Source organism: Somniosus microcephalus, chromosome 4 (genome assembly GCF_052327205.1).
Source record: "Somniosus microcephalus isolate GS21.2 chromosome 4, FLI_Smic_1.0, whole genome shotgun sequence".
NCBI classification, from domain to species: Eukaryota; Metazoa; Chordata; class Chondrichthyes; order Squaliformes; family Somniosidae; genus Somniosus; species Somniosus microcephalus.
The window spans coordinates 25,018,301-25,042,602 of NC_140990.1; the positions used below are offsets into that span (position 1 = coordinate 25,018,301).

At 48.0% G+C, this 24,302-nt stretch overlaps 1 long non-coding RNA gene and 1 pseudogene across 1 annotated transcript; one reads left to right on the forward strand and one right to left on the reverse strand.

Moving 5' to 3' along the window:
* The window catches only part of LOC147118434 (uncharacterized), a 292,846-nt pseudogene that overhangs the window by 3,993 nt on the left and 264,551 nt on the right, over positions 1-24,302 (forward strand).
* On the reverse strand, positions 574-21,424 carry LOC147118435 (uncharacterized). Its single transcript, XR_015077818.1, has 2 exons — positions 21,333-21,424; positions 574-1,053 (listed from the first exon to the last, which is right to left on the reverse strand). It is a non-coding gene; the product is annotated as an uncharacterized LOC147118435 (long non-coding RNA).

The window sequence follows — 24,302 nt, forward strand, 5'->3', positions numbered from 1 at the left end:
TTTACTCTGTATCTAATCCGTGCTGTACCTGCCCTGGGAGTGTTTGACGGGCCAGTGTAGAGGGAGATTTACTCTGTTTCTAACCCGTGCTCTACCTGCCCTGGGAGTGTATAATGGGACAGTGTAGAGCGGCCTTTACTCTGTATCTAATCCGTGCTGTACCTGCTCTGGGAGTGTTTGATGGGCCAGTGTAGAGGGAGATTTACTCTGTCATGTGCTGTACTCTATTTGTCCGTGATGGAGCAGAGCCCTGCTCTTTAATAGAACCTGGCATGTGACTGTTACAGACCATAATATTAGAGGGTACTGCGAGGTCCGCCCAGTCGCTGTGCTCACATTCCGCCTCTGGGCCTTGACATAAAAAGGCAGAGGTAAATGTGTCGTTACTCTGAAGGAACACTGGGTGGCGCAGTGGCATCCTCACCCGAATGGACTTGGGTTCAAACACAACCCAGACAGGGCGGGTGAAAAATAATTGTCAGGGAAATAAAACAAAGTGTGATAGGGAAAATGGAGCGGTGTGGAGGAGCCTTGGAGAAAGGAATTCAGCAAAGTCCAAGTTAGCCAAGTTAATCCATTTGTCATTCCAGATTTATTAACAATTTTACTGAGAACAATTTACAAAGAAGTTCTTAAAATGTTAACACAAAGTGAATATAACAACAGAGCGTCACATTGAGACCAGAACACAGGCGGTCTGAGCTGTCAGCAATCTGTACAACTGTAGCAGACACCAGAGAGAGAAAACAGGGGCTCTATATAAAGGGAAGGGAACAATTGTGCATTAGGAATGAGAAAAGTTATTATTTACACATGAACTATTGAAGCAACTCTAAGATACAATTACAGTATAACCACGATGATGTCACACATTTCAAAGAGAGAGACAGAAATCCCGGTTATGATTTTCTCAGCTACAGATACGGATCTATTAACTGAAGGCATTTGACTCTGAGAATCACAAAGAGGATATATTTTATTTTCATGACACAGAGATGTTAATAAACAAATGAGGAAAATCCACGGCGTCTGAAATTCAACCGTTAACTTGATCTGTAAAAGAGGGATAAAACAATGAAGCAGAGATTTAGTGGTTTGGGGCCTTTATCTCAGGGTTTTTATCAATGAAACTTTTAGAGATTTGTCAAACCGCTTCAGTCAGATCGAAGTGTGAGTAGATTGAATCTCCTCACCTTCACTAGAGTGACGTCAGCGCTGTAGGAAATGCTCAGGAAGAACAGGGTGACGAATGTGGAAGCGGTTGTCCCGATGTTGCCGCTCTCTTCCTCATACATAGAAACATAGAAACATAGAAGATAGGAGCAGGAGTAGGCCATTCGGCCCTTCGAGCCTGCTCCGCCATTCAACGAGATCATGGCTGATCATCCAAACCCTAGCACCCGGTCCCTACACCGACAGCCATCCCACCCAAGCCCTATCCCTGTAACCCCACTTATTTAATCCCCCCTAACACTAAGGGCCAATTTTTTTAATTTTTTTTTATCATGGCCAATCAACCTAACCCGCACATCTTTGGACTGTGGGAGGAAACCGGAGCACCCGGAGAAAACCCACGCAAACACGGGGAGAATGTGCAAACTCCACACAGTCACCCGAGGCCGGATTTGAACCCGGGTCCCTGGCGCTGTGAGGCAACAGTGCTAACCACTATGCCACCGTGCCACTCTTCAATCAAGATGTGGTCTGAAAAATCTGCGGGGATGTAGAGGAGGAAATATATTCAGATCCTTTATTACTCCAAGACATTATATTATTAAATATTCTCTTTTCACACCAGTGGATGTGGTGTATTTGGACTTTCAGAAGGCTTTTGATAAGGTCCTGCATAAGAGATTAGCGTGCAAATTTAAAGCACATGCGACTGGGGGTAAGGTACTGTCTTGGATAGAGAACTGGTTGGCAGACAGGAAGCAAAGAGTTGGAATAAACGTTTTCTTCCCGTCTGGCAGGCAGTGACTAGTGGGGTACCGCAGGGATCGGTGCTAGGACCCTAGCTATTCACAATATATATAAATGCTCTAGACGGGGGAACTAGAGGTAATATCTCGAATGTTGCAGACGACACAAAGCTGGGTGGGCGTGCATGCTGTGACGAGGATACAGAGGAACTCCAGTATGATTTGGACAGGTTGGGTGATTGGGCAGATGCATGGCAAATGCAGTATAATGTGGATAAATGCGAGGTTATCCACTTCGGTGGCAAAAACAGGAAGACAGATTATTATCTGAATGGCAATAATTGGGAAAAGGGGAAGTGCAACGAGCCCTGGGTGTCCTTGTGCAGCAGTCGCTGAAGGTAAGCATGCAGGTGCAGTCGGCAGCTAAGAAGGCAAATGGTATGTTGGCCTTCATAGCGAGAGGATTCGAGTAAAGGAGCAAAGATGTCTTGCTGCAGTTGTACAGGGCCTTGGTGTGACCACACCTTGAGTATTGTGTGCAGTTGTGGTTGCCTTATCTGAGGAAGGATGTTCTTGCCATGGAGAGAATGCAGCGAATATTCACCAGACTGATACCTGGGATGGCAGGAATGACATATGAGGAGAGATTGGGTCGATTAGGCTTATAATCGCTAGAGTTTAGAAGAATGAGAGGGGATCTCATTGAAACTTATAACATTCTAACAGGTCTAGACAGACTAGATGCAGGAAGGATGTTCCCAATGCTGGGGAATCCAGAACCAGGGATCACAGTCTAAGGATAAGTGGTAAGCCATTTAGGACGGAGATGAGGAGGAATTTTTTCGCCCAGAGAGTGGTGAACCTGTGGAATTCTCTACCGCACAAGGCAGTTGAGGCCAATTCATTAAATATATTCAAGAAGGAGTTAGATATATATTTTTAAGGCTAAAGGGATCAAGGCATATGGGGAGAAAGCATTAAATGGTGGAACAGGCTCGAGGGGGCCGAATGGCCTACTCCTGCTCCTATCTTCTAAGTCTCTATGGTGTTGCAGTAGATGTTGTACCCATAGACTTTCAAATAGAATTTGATAAAGTATCTCATGAAAGACTTATTCGGAAAGTTGTATCACATGGGATTAAAAAGATGGAGGTAACTAGAGTATGTAACTGGCTGAGGGAGAGGATGCAGGGAGTAGTGATGAACGGATGTTTTTCTGACTGGACAAAAGTATGCATTGGGGCCCCTTGGTTCGGTATTAGGACCATTGCTTCTCCTTTCTTATATATAAATTATTTGGAATTGTTTATAAGGAGTATAGTTTCCAATTCGCAGATGATGCAAAACCTGGCAACGTAGTAACTAGTGAGCAGGATAGCAGCTTCAGGAGAACATAGACAAACTGGTGAAATGGGCAGACAAGTGGCTGATGCAATTTAATGCAGATAAATGTGAAGTGATTCACTTTTGGAGGGATAACAGGGAGAGACAGTAAAATCCAGAGGGTGGTGCAAGAGCAGAGGGACCTGGGGTGCATAGTTACAAATCTTTGAAGGTGGCAGGGCAAGTTGATCAGGCGGTTATGGAGGTGTGTTGGGATACTTGCCATTATAAAAGGTGCATTGAATAAAGAAAAGAAGCCATGGTGTGGAGATGCCGGAGTTGGACTGGGGTGGACAAATGTAAGAAGTCACACAACACCAGGTTATAGTCCAACAGCTTTATTTGAAATCACAAGCTTTCGGAGCGCTGCTCCTTCATCAGGTGGAGTGCAGAAATGCATAAAGACACAGCTTATATAGTCAGAGAATAATGTCAGATGGTTACAGGTAATCTTTCCAACTGCCATTTATCACACCTCGGCAGAGAGATAGTCACAGCAATCAAAGGTGTGAATGGTGTCCCAACAGGTCAGTCAGGAAAACATTACATCAAAGAACAATGAGGTGGGGTCACAAGGGGTCATATATTGCAGATGCTGGGGTCTGTATGAAAAACAAAAAAACGGACACCGTGCAACAATCACCAGGCAGGAGTGTTCCCTCCCAGTCGGGGAACACTTCAGCAGTCAAGGACATTCAGCCTCCGATCTTTGGGTAAGCATTCTCCAAGGCGGCCTTTGAGACACACGACAACGCAAAATCGTCGACCAGAAACTGATAGCCAAGTTCCGCACCCATGAGGATGGCCTCAACCGAGATCTTGGGTTCATGTCACGCTACATGTAACCCCACCTGATGCAGGGTCATCCAGACTCGAGTCGACATTGGCTTGTTCTCTCTACACAGATGCGGCCGGACCTGCTGTGATTTCCAGCAAAAAAAATGTTTTTTGTCTGTTTTTTTGTTTTTCATACAGACCCCAGCATCTGCAATATTTGACCCCTTGTGACCCCACCTCATTGTTCTTTGATGTAATGTTTTCCTGACTGACCTGTTTGGACACCATTCACACCTTTGATTGCTGTGATTATCTCTCTGCCGAGGTGTGATAAATGGCAGTTGGAAAGATTACCTGTAACCATCTGACATTATTCTCTGACTATGTAAACTGTGTCTTTATGCATTTCTCCACTTCACCTGACGAAGGAGCAGCGCTCCGAAAGCTTGTGATTTCAAATAAAGCTGTTGGGCTATAACCTGGTGTTGTGTGACTTCTCACAGAATAGAAGGAAGTCATGCTAAAACTTTACAAATCCCTTGTTCGGCATCAGATGGAGTAGTGTATAAAATTCTGACCACCACAATTTAGGAAGGATGACAAGGCCTTGGAGACAGTACAGATGAGGTTGACCAGGATGATACCAGGGATGAGAGACGTCAGTTATGTGGCGAGATTGGAAAAACTGGGATTTTTCCGTAGAGCATAGAAAATTAAGGGGACGCCTAATGGAGGTGTTCAAAATTGTGAGAGGTTTTATTAGAGCAGATAGGTAGAAACGGTTTCCTCTGGAGAGTGCGTCGGTAACCAAAGGTCACAGATTTAAAATAAGTGCCAAAAGATCTAGAGGGGAAATTAGGATAATTGTTTTTCAAACAGAGGGATGTTAAGTTCTGGAATGCACAAAGCAACTGGAGATGTATTTGAAGAGGACTCATTGCAGGGTTCCGAAGGAAAAGCTGGGACGTGATTGGAAAGCTCTTTCAGAGCCAGCACAGGCAAGAACGGGCCGAATGGCCCCTTCTGTGCGCTGAGATTCTGTGATTCCACACGGCTCAGCGGAATTAGTTCTTCCCGATATAATGGAAGGAAACTCTTCATAATGTTGGACATCTCTATCGGATCTATTTTATCGTGGGTTATAATGAAAGAGGATATTTGAAATAAAGGAACTGAGGAATTGGACTCAAATGATTCAATCGGTTACCGTAACAGAGTCTTAAAGCTTGTTGTGAATGACGACTCATCACAGGCTGACTGTTTCTCTTTAAATGTTTCACAGAGGTGTGGCTCAGTGACTGTGAGCCTTGTGCTGTGACCCAGTCCAATAGCTGCACCTCACCCGAGTTTGTCCCTGTCTGTTGCCTTTTTAAAAACAATTCAACAAAATAATGCTTTCAAACACAAGGTTCCCATGATGGTTATTTGGAGCGGGACTGTCGACATTCTCCATTTAAATTGTCAAAATAACTTCCAGTCTCCCTTCAGATCAGTACGATAGCAAAATACTGCAGATGTTGGAAATCCGAAATAACAACAGAAAATGCTGGAAAAACTCAGCAGGTCAGGCAACATCTGTGGAGAGAAATTTGAGTTGACGTTTCGGGTTTGACCCTTCTTCAAAACTGGAGAGAAAAGGAACTAGATCGAAGGCAGGGCTGCGATCGGACAAAAGAATAAAAGAACCAAAAGAAGTAAAAGAGATTAGAAGCTAGACGAGATGGTAATAGGCTGGGATTAGCTGTAAAGTGTACTGGCAGGGCAAAAGATAGCTGCCAGGTGTGAGAGAGAAACAAAAGGAAAGGGGGGGGGGAGGAAAGGAGTGGAAAAATATAAGTAAAAATGAAATAGGGGCTGAGGTTATGATCTGAAATTGTTGAACTCGATATTGAGACCGGAAGGCTGCAGAGTGCCTAATCGGAAGATGAGGTGCTGTTCCTCGAGTTTACGTTGAGCTTCCGTGGAACAGTACAAGAGGCCAAGGACGGTGAGGTCCGAGTGGGAATGGAGCGGTGAATTGAAATGACAGGCGACCGGAAGCTCGGGGTCACCCTTACGGACTGAACGGAGGTGTTCCGCAAAGCGGTCACCCAATCTGCGTTTGGTCTCCCCAATGTAGAGGAGACCGCATCGTGAGCAGCGAATACAGTATACTAGATTGCGAGAAGTACAAGTAAATCGCTGTTTCACCTGGAAGGGGTGTTTGGGGCCCTGGACAGTGGGGAGGGGGGAGGTATCGGGGCAGGTGTTACATCTCCTCCGCTTGCACGGGAAGGTGCCAGGCGAAGGGGAAGGGCTGTTTGGGGTGATAGAGGAGTGGACTAGGGTGTCTCGGAGAGAGCAGTCCCTGCGGAATGCTGAAAGGGGAGGGGAGGGGAAGATACGTTTGGTGGTGGGATCACTTTGGAGGTAGCGGAAATGCCGGAGGATGATCCGTTGAATGTGGAGGCTGGTGGGGTGAAAGGTGAGGACAAGGGGAACCCTATCGTGGTTCCGGGAGGGAGTGGCAGGGGTGAGGGCAGAGGTGCGGGAGATAGAACTGACACGGTCGAGGGCAGTGTCAACCACGGTAGAGGGGAATCCTCGGTTGCGGAAAAAGGAAGACATGTCTGAAGCACTGGTGTGGAAGGTGGCATCGTCGGAGCAGATACGGCGGAGGCGGAGAAACTGGGAGAATGGAATAGAGTCCTTACAGGAAGCGGGGTGGGAGGAAGTGTAGTCCAGGTAGCTGTGGGAGTCAGTGGGCTTGTAGTAAATATTGGTCGATAACCTATCCCCAGAGATGGAGACGGAGAAGTCGAGGAAGGGAAGGGAAGAGTCAGAGATGGACCATGTGAAGGTGAGGGAAGGGTGGAAATTGGAGGCAAAGTGAATGAAATTGTCAAGTTCGGGGCGAGAGCAGGAAACGGCACCGATACAGTCATCAATGTATCGGAAAAAGAGGTGAGGGAGGGGACCCGAGTAGGACTGGAACAAAGATTGTTCCACATAGCCCATGAAAAGGCAGGCATAGCTAGGACCCATGCGGGTACCCATGGCAACACCTTTGATTTGGAGGAAATGAGTGGAGTTAAAGGAGAAGTTGTTCAATGTGAGAACAAGTTCAGCCAGGCGGAGGAGGGTCGTGGTGGATGGGGACTGGTCGGGCCTCTGTTCAAGGAAGAAGCGGAGTGCCCTCAGGCCATCCGGGTGGGGGATGGAGGTGTAGAGGGATTGTACGTCCATGGTGAAAAGGAAGCGGTTGGGGCCAGGAAACTGGAAACTGTTAAAGTGGCGGAGGGCGTCCGAAGAGTCGCGGATGTAGGTGGGAGGAGACTGGACAAGGGGAGAAAAGATAGTGTCAAGATAGGAAGAGATAAGTTCCGTAGGGCAAGAACAGGCTGAAACGATGGGTCTACCAGGGCAGTCCTGTTTGTGGATCTTGGGAAGGAGGTAGAAGCGGGCTGTGTGGGGTTGGGGAACTATGAGGTTGGTGGCAGCGGGGGGAAGATCTCCAGAGGAGATGAGGTCAGTGACAGTCTTGGAAACGGTGGTTTGATGTTCGGTAGTGGGGTCATGGTCCAGGTGGAGGTAGGAGGAGGTGTCGGAGAGTTGGTGTTCAGCTTCCGCTAGGTAGAGGTCAGTACGCCAAACAACAACAGCACCACCCTTGTCAGCGGGTTTAATGACAATGTCAGGGTTGGATCTAAGAGAATGGAGTGCTGCAAGTTCAGAGGGAGGTAGGTTGGAGTGAGTGAGGGGAGCAGAGAAATGGAGACGGCCAATGTCACGTCGGCAGTTAGCGATGAAAAGATCTAGAGAGGGTAAGAGGCCAGGGGGAGGGGTCCAGGGTCTAGCTTCTAATCTCTTTTACTTCTTTTGGTTCTTTTATTCTTTTGTCCGATCGCAGCTCTGCCTTCGATCTAGTTCCTTTTCTCTCCAGTTTTGAAGGGTCAAACCCGAAACGTCAACTCAAATTTCTCTCCACGGATGTTGCCTGACCTGCTGAGTTTTTCCAGCATTTTCTGTTGTTATTTCCCTTCAGATCAGGACAGGCGCTGCTTTCTGGAGCGTTACAGTCACTTCCTGAAACTGTTTGTTCTGACATTGAGCTCAGGATCAGGCCAATCTCATTCAATCATTATTTGATATTCAAAATGTATAATGTTTAGCAATTCATTAAAAATTGGACAGTGCTTTCTGTAATAAGGTTTAAATCAATTAATGTGTGGTTGTTTCATCGGAGCAATGGAAAGTTTTATTCTTATATATATCCGGCTTGAGAACTCACACTTTATTAGTTGGATGCAGGTTATGAATCCTTGAACAACACACGACAAAAGACCAGAAAATGCTGGAAAATCTCAGCAGGCCAGGCAACATCGGTGGAGAGAGAAAAAATAGAGTCAGGACTGAAAAATCACAGGACATGAAACAGAATAAAAGGCCAGTTTGGGGGCTGGGAAATGGGGATGAAAGAACAAAAGAGAAGTGAAGAGACATTAAGAGGTATTCAAAACGAGACGAGATGGTGATAGGGCTAGTAAAGAGACAAAAGACGGCTGTAGATTAGGTGTGAAATGAGCTGGCAGAATGGGAGACAGCTGCCATGTGGGAGAGAGAAAAAAGGGGGAAGGACACAAAACAAAGGTGTGGATAACAAATATATGTAAAAATGTAATAGGGGCCGAGGTTATGATCTGAAATTTTTGAACTCAATATTGAGTCCGGAAGGCTGTACAGTGCCTAATCGGAAGATGAGGTGCTGTTCCTCGAGTTTACAGTGAGCTTCCGTGGAACAATGCAAGAGCCCGAGTACGGTGAGGTCTGAGTGGGAATGGGGTGGTGAATTAAAATTACAGGCGACCGGAAGCTCAGTGTCACCCTTACAGAGGTGTTCCGCAAAGCAGTCACCCAATCTGCGTTTGGTCTCCCCAATGTAGAGGAGTCCACTTCCTGAGCAGCGAATACAGTATGCTAAATTGCAAGAAGTACAAGTAAATCACTGTTTCACCTGGAAGGGGTGTTTGGGGCCCTGGATAGTGGGAAGGGCGAGGTATAAGGGCAGGTGTTGCATCTCCTTCGCTTGCATGGGAAGGTGCCGGGCGAAGGGGGAAGGGCTGTTGGGGGTGATAGAGGAGTGGACTAGGGTGTCTCGGAGGGAGTGGTCCCTACAGATTGCTGGGAGGGGAGGGGAGGGGAAGGTGCATTTGATGGTGGGATCACGTTGGAGGTGGCAGAAATGGCGGAGGATGATCCATTGAATGCGGAGGCTGGTGGTGTGAAAGGTGAGGATAAAGGGAACCCTATCATGGTTCCGGGAGGGAGGAGCAGGGATGAGGGCAGAAGTGCGGGAGGTAGAATGGACACGGTCGAGGGCCGTGTGAACCACAGTAGAGGGGAATCGTCCGTTGAGGAAAAAGGAAGACATGTCAGAAGCACTGGTGTAGAAGGTGGCATCATTGGAGCAGATGTGGCGGAGTCGGTGAAACTGGGAGAATGGAATAGAGTCCTTACAGGAAACCGGGTGGGAGGAAGTGTAGTCCAGGTATGTCTGGCAGTCAGTTGGCTTGTAGTGAATGTTGGCCAATAACTTATCTCCAGAGTCGGAGACGGAGAAATCGAGGAAGGGAAGGGAAGCGTCAGAGATGGACTTTTCTGGCCTGTTGATTTTTTCCAACATTTTCTGATGTTATTTCGGATTTCCAGCATCCGCAGTATTTTGCTACCATACACGACAAAACACTCTCAGCTCTGTTACTGTACAGAAAGCATAGGGTAAAGCTCCCTCTGCAATGACCTACCATGCTGTGTGGCCAGGTATAGCAAGGGATTGATTCTGAGCAAAGCCAAGTCTACACGGCACTGTCAAACACTCGGGTAAAGTACAGCACTGGTTAAATTCTCCGTGCTCACTGCCCCATAAAAAACTACCAGGGCAGGTACAGCACGGGTTAGATACAGAGTAGAGCTCCCACTACACTGTCCCATCAAACACTCCCAGGGCAGGTACAGCACGGGTTAGATACAGAATAAAGCTCCCTCTACACTTGCCCATCAAACACTCCCAGGGAAGGTACGGCACGGGTTAGAAACTGATTAAAACCACTTCTACAGTCTGCCAGAAATGTTTCTGAAAGGCTCATTCTGAATGTTACAAACTGGGTTACTGCTCCCAGTTCTGAGACGCCTCCTCAAACTTAAAGTCAAACTATCGCATTTCTCACAGATACAAGCTTCTGAAATAACTGAGTCGAGTTGTACTCCATGAAACACAAAAGAACAAACCAGCAGATTTACAACCAGTCAGGAGGACTCCTGATTCTCACACAGAAACAGAACAGACACAAACGGTGCAACAATCGTGCTCAGAGCAGATAGACCTGCTCAAACTAGCACCTCATGTCTGCACGTTTTTTGAAATTAAACTAATATTAACTTGAAAACGTCTCTTCGACTTCCAACCATTTTTCTCCCCCGCCCCCGCCAACTGTCTGCAATCTTATACACCGAGTTATGTTTAGATAACCTGATAACAAGTTTACTGAAATTATTCACATTCCAGGGTAATTTGCTGCATATAACAGTGACTCCGTGACAGAGCAAGAATTTAACAAACCAGGAGACATTTACACTGAAAACCGAATACCCACTGGTTTAGTATAATTTTGTAAGTAAATATAACCTGTAAAATCGTCGAGGCAAAATACAAAGTTAATTCATTAAAATCTGCGGCGACAACTTCTCGAGCTGAGCACAGCTGAGTAAGACATGTATTGTTTCTAAATTAATTTTAGACATAATTTAAAATTCTCTCCAATGCTTGAGATGTTGTAGTAACTGTAATCCTGTCCAGTATACAACGCAATTCTGGGAGGTCATCTATATTTAATAAATTCGCACTGATAATATACCCTAGGTTAATATTGATGTTAGCTGATGTTATAATAAAATTAGGTAAAATTAATTGTAATGCTGTTTCTACCTGGTAACCTGTGAACTATTAGGGCTTCAATTAAATTAACATCGCATTTATCAATATTAAAATATTAAGAATCATATTACATTCAGACAAATATATTATTTTTACTTAAATCAAATTACATTTGAATAATTTAAAATGCTCACGAACTTCTAATACATTCCCGCTCTCTATCTACACACTTGTAAACTATGCATGTTTCTGAACTCTATAATCGCCATCTTTTCTCAGAGTGGATCTCACATGATATTTTAAATAGTTCAAAGTCTGGTCATGGTCACATCTCACTAACTACCGATGAACTGTAACACCGTGTGTTGACTAAAGCAGGGCTCTCGAGTTTAAACATTGTCCACAATCTTAACTATAAAAAATATTTTATGAATTCAAAGACAACCAGCCAGATTGCAGTCAGTAACAGAGCCTCCGCTATTTAATAACATAGACAATCTTTTTATATTTTACGCCAGTAATTCACACAAAGCCCGTAAATTCATTATTAAATATATTCTGCTATTATTGAAAATCAGTTCCAGAATGATCAGTGTAAAACTGGCAGAGAACAAATCATTCAGAACGTCTGCGTCACTGAAATTTAATGAGCAAATGGAGGCGAGATTTTGTTGATCAATTTATTATTAATGAGAATTAAACCAAACTCTCAGACGTAATCTGTTCACTCTCTATAATTCTATCCCGTAAACAGCACAGCCACAGGAGACAGGATGTTGTTGTTAAATTCAAAACCAATATTAACCTTTTGTAATTAAATTAACCTGAGTTCAGACACAGGCAGAAGCGCAGGGTGTGAGGGTGAACAGGAGTTAAGACACAGACAGAAGCGCAGGGTGTGAGGGTGAACAGGAGTTAAGACACAGACAGAAGCGCAGGGTGTGAGAGTGAACAGGAGTTAAGACACAGACAGAAGCGCAGGGTGTGAGGGTGAACAAGAGTTAAGACACAGACAGAAGCGCAGGGTGTGAGAGTGAACAGGAGTTAAGACACAGACAGAAGCGCAGGGTGTGAGGGTGAACAGGAGTTAAGACACAGGCAGAAGCGCAGGGTGTGAGGGTGAACAGGAGTTAAGACACAGACAGAAGCGCAGGGTGTGAGGGTGAACAGGAGTGAAGACGCAGACAGAAGCGCAGGGTGTGAGAGTGAACAGGAGTTAAGACAGACAGAAGCGCAGGGTGTGAGGGTGAACAGGAGTTAAGACACAGACAGAAGCGCAGGGTGTGAGGGTGAACAGGAGTTAAGACACAGACAGAAGCGCAGGGTGCGAGGGTGAACAGGAGTGAAGACACAGACAGAAGCGCAGGGTGTGAGGGTGAACAGGAGTTAAGAGAGACAGAAGCGCAGGGTGTGAGGGTGAACAGGAGTTAAGACACAGACAGAGGCGCAGGGTGTGAGGTTGAACAAGAGTTAAGACACAGACAGAAGCGCAGGGTGTGAGAGTGAACAGAAGTTAAGACACAGACAGAAGCGCAGGGTGTGAGGGTGAACAGGAGTTAAGACACAGACAGAAGCGCAGGTTGTGAGGGTGAACAGGAGTTAAGACACAGGGAGAAGCGCAGGGTGTGAGGGTGAACAGGAGTTAAGACACAGACAGAAGCGCAGGGTGTGAGAGTGAACAGGAGTTAAGACACAGGGAGAAGCGCAGGGTGTGAGGGTGAACAGGAGTAAAGACACTGGGAGAAGCACAGGGTGTGAGAGTGAACAGGAGTTAAGACACAGACAGAAGCACAGGGTGTGAGAGTGAACAGGAGTTAAGACACAGACAGAAGCGCAGGGTGTGAGGGTGAACAGGAGTTAAGACACCGACAGAAGCGCAGGGTGTGGCGGGTGAACAGGAGTTAAGACACAGACAGAAGCGCAGGGTGTGAGAGTGAACAGGAGTTAAGACACAGACAGAAGCGCAGGGTGTGAGGGTGAACAGGAGTTAAGACACAGACAGAAGCGCAGGGTGTGAGAGTGAACAGGAGTTAAGACAGAGACAGAAGCGCAGGGTGTGAGAGTGAACAGGAGTTAAGACAGAGACAGAAGCGCAGGGTGTGAGAGTGAACAGGAGTTAAGACAGACAGAAGCGCAGAGTGTGAGGGTGAACAGGAGTTAAGACACAGGCAGAAGCGCAGGGTGTGAGGGTGAACAGGAGTTAAGACACAGACAGAAGCGCAGGGTGTGAGGGTGAACAGGAGTTAAGAGACAGACAGAAGCGCAGGGTGCGAGGGTGAACAGGAGTTAAGACACAGACAGAAGCGCAGGGTGTGAGGGTGAACAGGAGTGAAGACAGACAGAAGCGCAGGGTGTGAGGGTGAGCAGGAGTTAAGACACAGGGAGAAGCGCAGGGTGTGAGGGTGAACAGGAGTTAAGACACAGACAGAAGCGCAGGGTGTGAGAGTGAACAGGAGTTAAGACACAGGGAGAAGTGCAGGGTGTGAGGGTGAACAGGAGTAAAGACACTGGGAGAAGCACAGGGTGTGAGAGTGAACAGGAGTTAAGACACAGACAGAAGCGCAGGGTGTGAGGGTGAACAGGAGTTAAGACACAGACATAAGCGCAGGGTGTGAGAGTGAACAGGAGTTAAGACACAGACAGAAGCGCAGGGTGTGAGGGTGAACAGGAGTTAAGACACAGACAGAAGCGCAGGGTGTGAGAGTGAACAGGAGTTAAGACACAGACAGAAGCGCAGGGTGTGAGGGTGAACAGGAGTTAAGACACAGACAGAAGCGCAGGGTGTGTGGGTGAACAGGAGTTAAGACACAGACAGAAGTGCAGGGTGTGAGGGTGAACAGGAGTTAAGACACAGACAGAAGCGCAGGGTGTGAGGGTGAACAGGAGTTAAGACACAGACAGAAGCGCAGGGTGTGAGGGTGAACAGGAGTTAAGACACAGACAGAAGCGCAGGGTGTGAGAGTGAACAGGAGTTAAGACACAGACAGAAGCGCAGGGCGTGAGGGTGAACAGGAGTTAAGACACAGACAGAAGCGCAGTGTGTGAGGGTGAACAGGTGTGAAGACGCAGACAGAAGCGCAGGGTGTGAGAGTGAACAGGAGTTAAGACAGACAGAAGCGCAGGGTGTGAGGGTGAACAGGAGTTAAGACACAGACAGAAGCGCAGGGTGTGAGGGTGAACAGGAGTTAAGACACAGACAGAAGCGCAGGGTGCGAGGGTGAACAGGAGTGAAGACACAGAGAGAAGCGCAGGGTGTGAGGGTGAACAGGAGTTAAGAGAGACAGAAGCGCAGGGTGTGAGGGTGAACAGGAGTTAAGACACAGACAGAGGCGCAGGGTGTGAGGTTGAACAAGAGTTAAGACACAGACAGAAGCGCAGGGTGTGAGAGTGAACAGAAGTTAAGACACAGACAGAAGCGCAGGGTGTGAGGGTGAACAGGAGTTAAGACACAGACAGAAGCGCAGGTTGTGAGGGTGAACAGGAGTTAAGACACAGGGAGAAGCGCAGGGTGTGAGGGTGAACAGGAGTTAAGACACAGACAGAAGCGCAGGGTGTGAGAGTGAACAGGAGTTAAGACACAGGGAGAAGCGCAGGGTGTGAGGGTGAACAGGAGTAAAGACACTGGGAGAAGCACAGGGTGTGAGAGTGAACAGGAGTTAAGACACAGACAGAAGCACAGGGTGTGAGAGTGAACAGGAGTTAAGACACAGACAGAAGCGCAGGGTGTGAGGGTGAACAGGAGTTAAGACACCGACAGAAGCGCAGGGTGTGGCGGGTGAACAGGAGTTAAGACACAGACAGAAGCGCAGGGTGTGAGAGTGAACAGGAGTTAAGACAGAGACAGAAGCGCAGGGTGTGAGAGTGAACAGGAGTTAAGACAGAGACAGAAGCGCAGGGTGTGAGAGTGAACAGGAGTTAAGACAGACAGAAGCGCAGAGTGTGAGGGTGAACAGGAGTTAAGACACAGGCAGAAGCGCAGGGTGTGAGGGTGAACAGGAGTTAAGACACAGACAGAAGCGCAGGGTGTGAGGGTGAACAGGAGTTAAGAGACAGACAGAAGCGCAGGGTGCGAGGGTGAACAGGAGTTAAGACACAGACAGAAGCGCAGGGTGTGAGGGTGAACAGGAGTGAAGACAGACAGAAGAGCAGGGTGTGAGGGTGAGCAGGAGTTAAGACACAGGGAGAAGCGCAGGGTGTGAGGGTGAACAGGAGTTAAGACACAGACAGAAGCGCAGGGTGTGAGAGTGAACAGGAGTTAAGACACAGGGAGAAGCGCAGGGTGTGAGGGTGAACAGGAGTAAAGACACTGGGAGAAGCACAGGGTGTGAGAGTGAACAGGAGTTAAGACACAGACAGAAGCGCAGGGTGTGAGGGTGAACAGGAGTTAAGACACAGACAGAAGCGCAGGGTGTGAGGGTGAACAGGAGTTAAGACACAGACAGAAGCGCAGGGTGTGAGGGTGAACAGGAGTTAAGACACAGACATAAGCGCAGGGTGTGAGAGTGAACAGGAGTTAAGACAGACAGAAGCGCAGGGTGTGAGGGTGAACAGGAGTTAAGACACAGACAGAAGCGCAGGGTGTGAGAGTGAACAGGAGTTAAGACACAGACAGAAGCGCAGGGTGTGAGGGTGAACAGGAGTTAAGACACAGACAGAAGCGCAGGGTGTGTGGGTGAACAGGAGTTAAGACACAGACAGAAGTGCAGGGTGTGAGGGTGAACAGGAGTTAAGATACAGACAGCAGCGCAGGGTGTGAGGGTGAACAGGAGTTAAGACACAGACAGAAGCGCAGGGTGTGAGGGTGAACAGGAGTGAAGACACAGACAGAAGCGCAGGGTGTGAGGGTGAACAGGAGTTAAGACACAGGGAGCAGCGCAGGGTGTGAGGGTGAACAGGAGTTAAGACACAGACAGAAGCGCATGGTGTGAGGGTGAACAGGAGTTAAGACACAGACAGAAGCACAGGGTGTGAGGGTGAACAGGAGTTAAGACACAGACAGAAGCGCAGGGTGTGAGGGTGAACAGGAGTTAAGACACAGACAGAAGCGCAGGGTGTGAGGGTGAACAGGAGTTAAGACACAGACAGAAGCGCAGGGTGTGAGGGTGAACAGGAGTTAAGACACAGGCAGAAGCGCAGGGTGTGAGGGTGAACAGGAGTTAAGACACAGGGAGAAGCGCAGGGTGTGAGGGTGAACAGGAGTGAAGACACAGACAGAAGCGCAGGGTGTGAGGGTGAACAGGAGTTAAGACAGACAGAAGCGCAGGGTGTGAGGGTGAACAGCAGTAAAGACACAGACAGAAGCGCAGGGTGTGAGGGTGAGCAGGAGTTAAGACACAGGGAGAAGCGCAGGGTGTGAGGGTGAACAGGAGTTAAGACACAGACAGAAGCGCAGGGTGTGAGAGTGAACAGGAGTTAAGACACAGGGAGAAGCGCAGGGTGTGAGGGTGAACAGGAGTAAAGACACTGGGAGAAGCACAGGGTGTGAGAGTGAACAGGAGTTAAGACACAGACAGAAGCGCAGGGTGTGAGGGTGAACAGGAGTTAAGACACAGACAGAAGCGCAGGGTGTGAGGGTGAACAGGAGTTAAGACACAGACAGAAGCGCAGGGTGTGAGGGTGAACAGGAGTTAAGACACAGGCAGAAGCGCAGGGTGTGCGGGTGAACAGGAGTTAAGACACAGACAGAAGCGCAGGGTGTGAGGGTGAACAGGAGTTAAGACACAGTGAGAAGCGCAGGGTGTGAGGGTGAACAGGAGTTAAGACACAGATAAAAGCGCAGGGTGTGAGAGTGAACAGGAGTTAAGACACAGGGAGAAGCGCAGGGTGTGAGAGTGAACAGGAGTTAAGACACAGACAGAAGCACAGGGTGTGAGGGTGAACAGGAGTTAAGACACAGACAGCAGCGCAGGGTGTGAGGGTGAACAGGAGTTAAGACACAGACAGAAGCGCAGGGTGTGAGGGTGAACAGGAGTTAAGACACAGACAGAAGCGCAGGGTGTGAGGGTGAACAGGAGTTAAGACACAGGCAGAAGCGCAGGGTGTGAGGGTGAACAGGAGTTAAGACACAGGGAGAAGCGCCGGGTGTGAGGGTGAACAGGAGTTAAGACACAGACAGAAGTGTTTTGGATGAGTTGAGGTTCATGGAGGGTGGAAGTTGGGAGGCCGGTCAGGAAAGCGCTGGAATAGTCGAGTCTCGAGGTAACAAAGAGATAGAAGAGGGTTTCAGCAGCAGATGAGCTGAGGCGGGGCGGAGACGGGCGATGTTAGAGGTGGAAGGAGGAGGTCTCAGCTGATCTGCTGCTGAAATGCACAACCATGTCTTTGTGACCTCGGGACTTCAGTATTCCAATGCTCTCCTGCTCCTTCAAGGATTTGTGTACAAACACCGGTCTCTCTGTTCCTGTAACCCCTTTAAAATTGTACTATTCCATTGATATTGCCTCGCCTCATTCTTCCTACCAAAATATATCACTTCACATTCTCTGCATTAAATTCCATTTGCCCATTTCACCAGTCTGTCTATTTCCACCTGAAGTCTGTTGCTACCCTCCTCATTGTTTACTACATTTCCGAGTTTCGTGTCATCTGCAAATGATGAAATTATGCCCTGGTCCAGCCCATTAATATATATCAAAAAGAGCAGTGGTCCTAACGACCCCTGGGCAACACCACTGTACACTTCCCTCCAGTCTGAGAAACAACCGTTCACCACCACTCTCTGCTCTCTGTCCCTTACCCACTTTTGTATCCATGCTGCCACTGTCCCTTTAATCACATGGCTTTAATTTTGCTAACAAGTCCATTATGTGGTATTTTGTCAAGTTTGAAAGTCCATACACAGAACATCAACCGTACTGCCCTCATCAACCCTGTTAGTTCAAAGAACTCGATCAAGTTAGTCAAACACAATTTGCCTTTAATAAATCCATGCCGATGTTCAGTTATTAGCCCAGACTTTTCCAAGTGCCAATTAATTTTGTCCCGGATTATTGTCTCTAAAAATTTCCCCACCACCGACGTTAGGCTGACTGGCCTGTAGTTGCCGGGTTTATCCCTCTCCCCTTTTTATAAACAGGGCTGTAACATTTGCAATCCTCCAGTCCTCTGGTCCCACCCCTTTATCCAAGGAGGATTGGAAGATTGTGGCCACAGCCTCCTCAATTTCCACCCTTACCTCCCCCAGTAACCTAGGATGCATCCCATCCGGACCAGGTGACTTCACTACTTTGAGGACTGCCAACCTTGTACATCCTCTTTATCTATTTTCATACGATGCAGTATTGCTACTGCCTCCTCCTTTACTGCTACATTGGCAGCATCCTCTTCTCCAGTGAAGACTGAAGTAAAGGACTCATTCAGTACCTCAGCCTTTGCCCTCTGCCTCCACAAGGTGATGTTTTTGGTCCCGAATCGGCCCCAGCCTTCCTTTGACTACCCTTTTACTATTTATGTGTTTATAGAAGACTTTTGGGTTCCCTTTTATGTTCGCCGCTAATCTATTCTCATGCTCTCTCTTTGCCCCTCTTATTCCCTTTTTATGTCTCCTCTGTACTTTCTATATTCAGCTTGGTTTTCGACTATCTTATTAACCTTAGAATTGTCATAAGCCTCCTTTTTCTGTCTTATTTTAACCTCGATATCTTTAGCCATCCAGGGAGCTCTAGCTTTGGATACCTCCTTTTCCCCTCCTGGCAATGTGTCTACTCTGTACACAAACCATCTCCTCTCTGAAGCCCTCCCATTGTTCAATTACTGTTTTGCCTACCAACTTTTGATTCCAATCCACCTGGACCAGATCCCTTTTCAACTCACTGAAGTTAGCCCTCCGCCAGTTAAATATTTTTACACTTGTCCTTTTCCATGACTATTTTTAACCTGACGATGTTCTGATCACTGTTCCCCAAATGCTCCCCTACTGAAACATGCTCCACTTGCCCCACTTCATTCCCCAGAACTAGATCCAGCTCTGCTTCCTTCCTCGTTGGGCTGGAAACAGTGTTCAAGAAAGTTCTCTTGTTCGCAGTTCAGGAATTCCTACCCCTCTTTGCCCTTTAGACTGTTGCTATCCCAGACTATATTAGGATAGTTGAAGTCCTCCATTATCACTACTCTGTAGTTCCTGTATCTTTCTGTAATTTGCCTGAAAATTTGCTCCTCTATCTCCTTCCCATTATTTGGTGGCCTATAGTTTACACCCTGTAGTGTAATAGCTCCTCTATTGTTCCTTAATTCAAACCAAATAGATTCTGTCTTTCACTCTCTCAACTACATCATCCCTCTCCAGTGCTATAATAATTTCATGGATCAGTATTGCCACCTCCTCATTTAATTTTTCCTTCCTTCTCTTTCCTGAATACCTTGTAGCTAGAAATATTAATCCTCCCTTTCTTTGAGCCAGGTCTCTGTTCTTCCCACTATATCAGCGTCCCATGTGGTGACTTGTGCCTGTGGCTCACCAACCTTATTTCCCACACTCTGCATTTACGCACATGCACTCCAAACCCATCACAGCCTGCTTCGCATTTGCCCCCCTGTCGGATCCCTCCCATTTCTGAACTATTCTTTAATCTAGTGCTATTTGCCTCTCCATGTCCTCTGTGCACCTTGTTTCTCCTCTCTAATATTTCATCCTGGAGCCCACCCCCTGCCAAATTAGTTTAAACCCTCCACCACAGCACCAGTTAACCTTCCCGTGAGGGCGTTGGTCCCAGCTCTGTTGAGGGTCAACCCATCCACCTTGGACAGGTCCCTCCTGCCCCAGAACTGGTCCCAATGCCCCAAGAATCTAAAGTCCCCCTTCCTGCATCATTTCTCCAGCCACATGTTAACCTGTCTTATCCGACTATTCCTATACTCACTAGCACATGGCACTGGGAGTAATCCAGAGATTGCTACCTTTGAGGTCCTGCTCTTTAATTTCCTCCTGAGTTCCTGAAACATTGACTGCAGGACCGCAACCCTTTTCTTTCCTGTGTCATTGGTTCCCATATGGACCATGACTCCTAACTATTCAACTCCCCCCTCCCCCGCCTCAAAATGTTCTGCACCCTCTCAGTGATGTCCTTTACCCTGGCACCCGGGAGGCAACACACTGGGCGGGACTCACATCCGGGGTTGCAGAAATGCCTGTCTAACCCCCTGACTATTGAATCCCCTGTGACCACTGCATTTCTACACTTTGCTGTGCCCCCCCTGTGCAGTCATTTGCCCCACAGTGCAGTGGATGCGCTCCAGACTGCACTCCCCCGAGGTGTTGTCACCCTCACTGAAAACCGGTTTGAGAGTGCCACGCTGCCGGAGGATTCCTGCACTGCCTGCCTCTTCCTACCCTGCCGGACGGCCACCCAGTTACAATTCCCATGAACTCTCCGTAGCTGCGGGGTGACCACCTCCTGAAACGTGCACTCCAGGAAATTCTCAGCCTCCCGCCTGCCCTGCAGTGACTCCAGCCGCTCCTCAAGCTCAGAAACCCCAAGCTCGAGTTCCAGCCACTGGAGGCACTTCATGCCCTCGCAGTTATCAGGGACATGTGACGCGTCCTGGAGTTCCCACATGGCACAGGAATTGCAGCAATCGGTCCCATCATTTCGCTTAAAATTCTATCTACTTAAGCTACAGATATATAGATGTGACGTTAGGTTAGTGCCCCCTTATCCCCACCATTCAATCAATGACTGGCCCTTTGCCAGGCCCGCTGACTGTGGCCCCTCTCCCAGATTCCAGCCCCAGCTCTGTGCTGACTGTGGCCCCTCTCCCAGATTCCAGCCCCAGCTCTGTGCTGACTGTGGCCCCTCTCCCAGATTCCAGCCCCAGCTCTGTGCTGACTGCGGCCCCTCTCCCAGATTCCAGCCCCAGCTCTGTGCTGACTGCGGCCCCTCTCCCAGGTTCCAGCCCCAGCTCTGTGCTGACTGCGGCCCCTCTCCCAGACTCCAGCCCCAGCTCTGTGCTGACTGCGGCCCCTCGCCCAGATTCCAGCCCCAGCTCTGTGCTGACTGTGACCACTCTCCCAGATTCCAGCCCCAGCTCTGTGTTGACTGTGGCCCTCTCCCAGATTCCAGCCCCAGCTCTGTGCTGACTGCGGCCCCTCTCCCAGATTCCAGCCCCAGCTCTGCTGACTGTGGCCCCTCTCCCAGATTCCAGCCCCAGCTCTGTGCTGACTGTGGCCCCTCTCCCAGGTTCCAGCCCCAGCTCTGTGCTGACTGTGGCCCCTCTCCCAGATTCCAGCCCCAGCTCTGTGCTGACTGTGGCCCCTCTCCCAGATTCCAGCCCCAGGTCTGTGCTGACTGCGGCCCCTCTCCCAGATTCCAGCCCCAGCTCTGTGCTGACTGAGCTGCTCTCACCTGGGAACAGCGCGTCACAATCGGCCCCAGCACACCTGAGCTGCTCACCAGGTCCCGCCCCCTTGTTGCGCCGCCATTGCTTGGTGGACCCGCCGCCGGCTCGGTCCTCCAGCCCCGCCCTGCTCTTCCTATTGGTCCGAGCTCCTGTCAGTTAGGCCGTGTAGGGGTCACGTGCTGCAGTTCACTCCGCCCCCTCGCCACCCCGGGTGATCTGCACGGCTAAATCCGCTCCATTTCGTGTCCGGGGAGCTCCTGCCCGACTCTCGGGTTTGCATTTTACTTTATTCTCTCTCTCTCTCTCTCTCTCCGCTCCCTGTACCATCGCCCCGCCCAACCGCCAGCTCACTCGGTGCAGCAAACTCACTTTCTGTCGGTGACTCGGCCTCAACGGCCGCCCGTTCGCCTGACCCAGGAGCCCCTGCGCGGTTGCCCTGGTGACAGGAACCCAGTGCGCAGGCGCAGCAGCGGCCGGATTGTCGGCCTGAGTTCTGCCTCCTGAGCATGCGCGGCGCCCAGCCGGTGACATCATTAGAACAAAGGACCTGGAGCAGGAGTGGGCCATTCGGGCCTTGAGCCTGCTCCCCATTCAATGAGATCAGGGCTGATCATCCTCATCTCCACTTTCCTGCACTATCCCCATATCCCTTAATATTCAAAAATATATCGATCTCTGTCTTGAATATGCTCAATGACTGAGCCTCCACAGCCCTCTGGGGTGAGAATTCCAAAGATTCACCACCCTGTGTGAAGAAATTCCTCATCATCTCAGTCCTGAATGGCTGACGCCTTATTCTGAGACTGTGACCCCTGGTTCTAGACTCCCCAGCCAAGGGAAACATTCTCCCAGCATCCACCCTGTCAAGCCCTGTAAGAATTTTGTATGTTTCAAAGAGATCACTTCTCATTATTCTAAACTCAAGAAAATATAGGCCTAGTTTACTCAATCTCTTCTCATAGGACCATCCCCCCATCCCAGGAATCAGTCTGGTGAACCTTTGTTGCACTCCCTCTATGGCAAGTATATCCTTCCTTAGGTAAGGAGACTTTAACTGTGCACAATACTCCAGGTGTGGTCTCACCAGGGCCCCAGTAAGATGTCTTTACTCTTATACTCAAATCTTGTAATAAAGGCCAACATACCATTTGCTTTCCTAATTGCTTGCTTTTCCTGCATGTTAACTTTCAGTGATTCGTGTACATGGACACCCAGGTCCCTCTGAACACCAACATTTCCCAATCTCTCACCATTTAAAAAATACTCTGCTTTTCTATTTTTCCGACCAAAGTGGATAACTTCACGTTTCTCCACCTTATATTCCATTTGCCTTGTTCTTGCCCACTCACTTAGCCTGTCTATATCCCCTTGAAGCCTCTTTGCATCCTCCTCACAACTTACAGCCCCACCCAGCTTTGTATCATCAACAAACTTGGATATATTGGGCTGTATTTTGCGACCCCCCCCTACGGGTGCGTACGAGGTGCGCACGTGCCTATGGGGGCCGCACAAGTGCCGGGTTTAGGCAGGTGTAGCGCATACACTAAAACCCGGCACTTGCGATCTGTCTCGAATTCTCTTGACAGATCCACCACCTCCCCAGGAGAGGGCGCTATTGGCCCAGCCTCCACCCGCTGAAAGGCCCTGGAATTCTAACGCCTGGTTTACCAGCATAAGAGTTAATAAATAGAAAAATAACATTTTATCGCTCATTTATACATTAAAACCCTGTCCAATAAGGTCAGTTTATTTTTAGCCCCGTTAAAACAGATACATTTTTTCCCCCCAAAATTACATTTTTGTTTAAAATATTTAATTAAATGCCATTTTGATTAATTTTATATATGTAGTATTTATTTGAAATTTATTTCACGTGTTTGGGTATTTTTTGTGTCATTCCCACTCATACTTATGGCAGTTCCTACAAATCATTGATGTAGATTGTGAATAGCTGAGGCCCAAGCACTGAGCCTTGCGGTACCCCACTAGTTACAGCCTGCCAACCCGAAAATTACCCGTTTATTCCTACTCTCTGTTTGCTGTCCGTTAACCAATCCTCAATCCATGCCAGTATATTACCCCCAATCCCATGAGCCCTAATTTTGTTTAACAACCTCTTGTGTGGCACCTTATCGAATGTCATTTGAAAATCCAAATACACCACATCCACTGGTTCCCCCTTATCCATTCTACTAGTTACAACCTCAAAAAACCCTTAACAGATTTGTCAAAGACGATTTCCCTTTCATAAATCCTGTCATTATTTTCTAAGTGCCCTGTTACCAGGTCCTTAATAATAGAATCTAGCATTTTCCCTACTACTGATGTCAGGCTAACTGGTCTGTAGTTCCCCGGTTTCTCTCCCTCCTTTTTTTAAATAGTGGGGTTACATTTGCCACCTTCCAATCCGTGGGAACTGTTCTAGAATCTATGGAATTTTGGAAAATGACAACCAATGCATCCACTATCTCTATAGCCACCTCTTTCAAAACCCTAGAATGTAGGCCATCAGGTCCAGGGGATTTGTTGGATTTCAGTTCCATTAATTTCTCCAGTACTATTTTTTTACCAATACTAATTTCTTTCAGTTCCTCATTCTCACCAGACCCGTGGTTCTCCAGTATTTCCGGGAGGTTTTTTGCATCTTCTTCTGTGTAGACAGACACAAAGTATTTGTTTAATTTCTCAGCCATTTCCTTATTCCCCATTATAATTTCTCCTGTCTCAGCCTGTAAGGGACCCACATTTACTTTTGCTAATCTTTTCCTTTTTACATACCTAGAGAAGCTTTTACAGTCTGTTTTTATGTCTCTCGCTAGTTTACTCTCATTCTATTTACCCTTTCTTTATTAATTTCTTGGTCCTCCTTTACTGAATTCTAAAATCCTCCCAATCCTCAGGCTTACTGCTCTTTTTGGTAATATTATAAGCCTCTTTCTTTGATCTAATACTATCTTTAACTTCTCTTGTTAGCC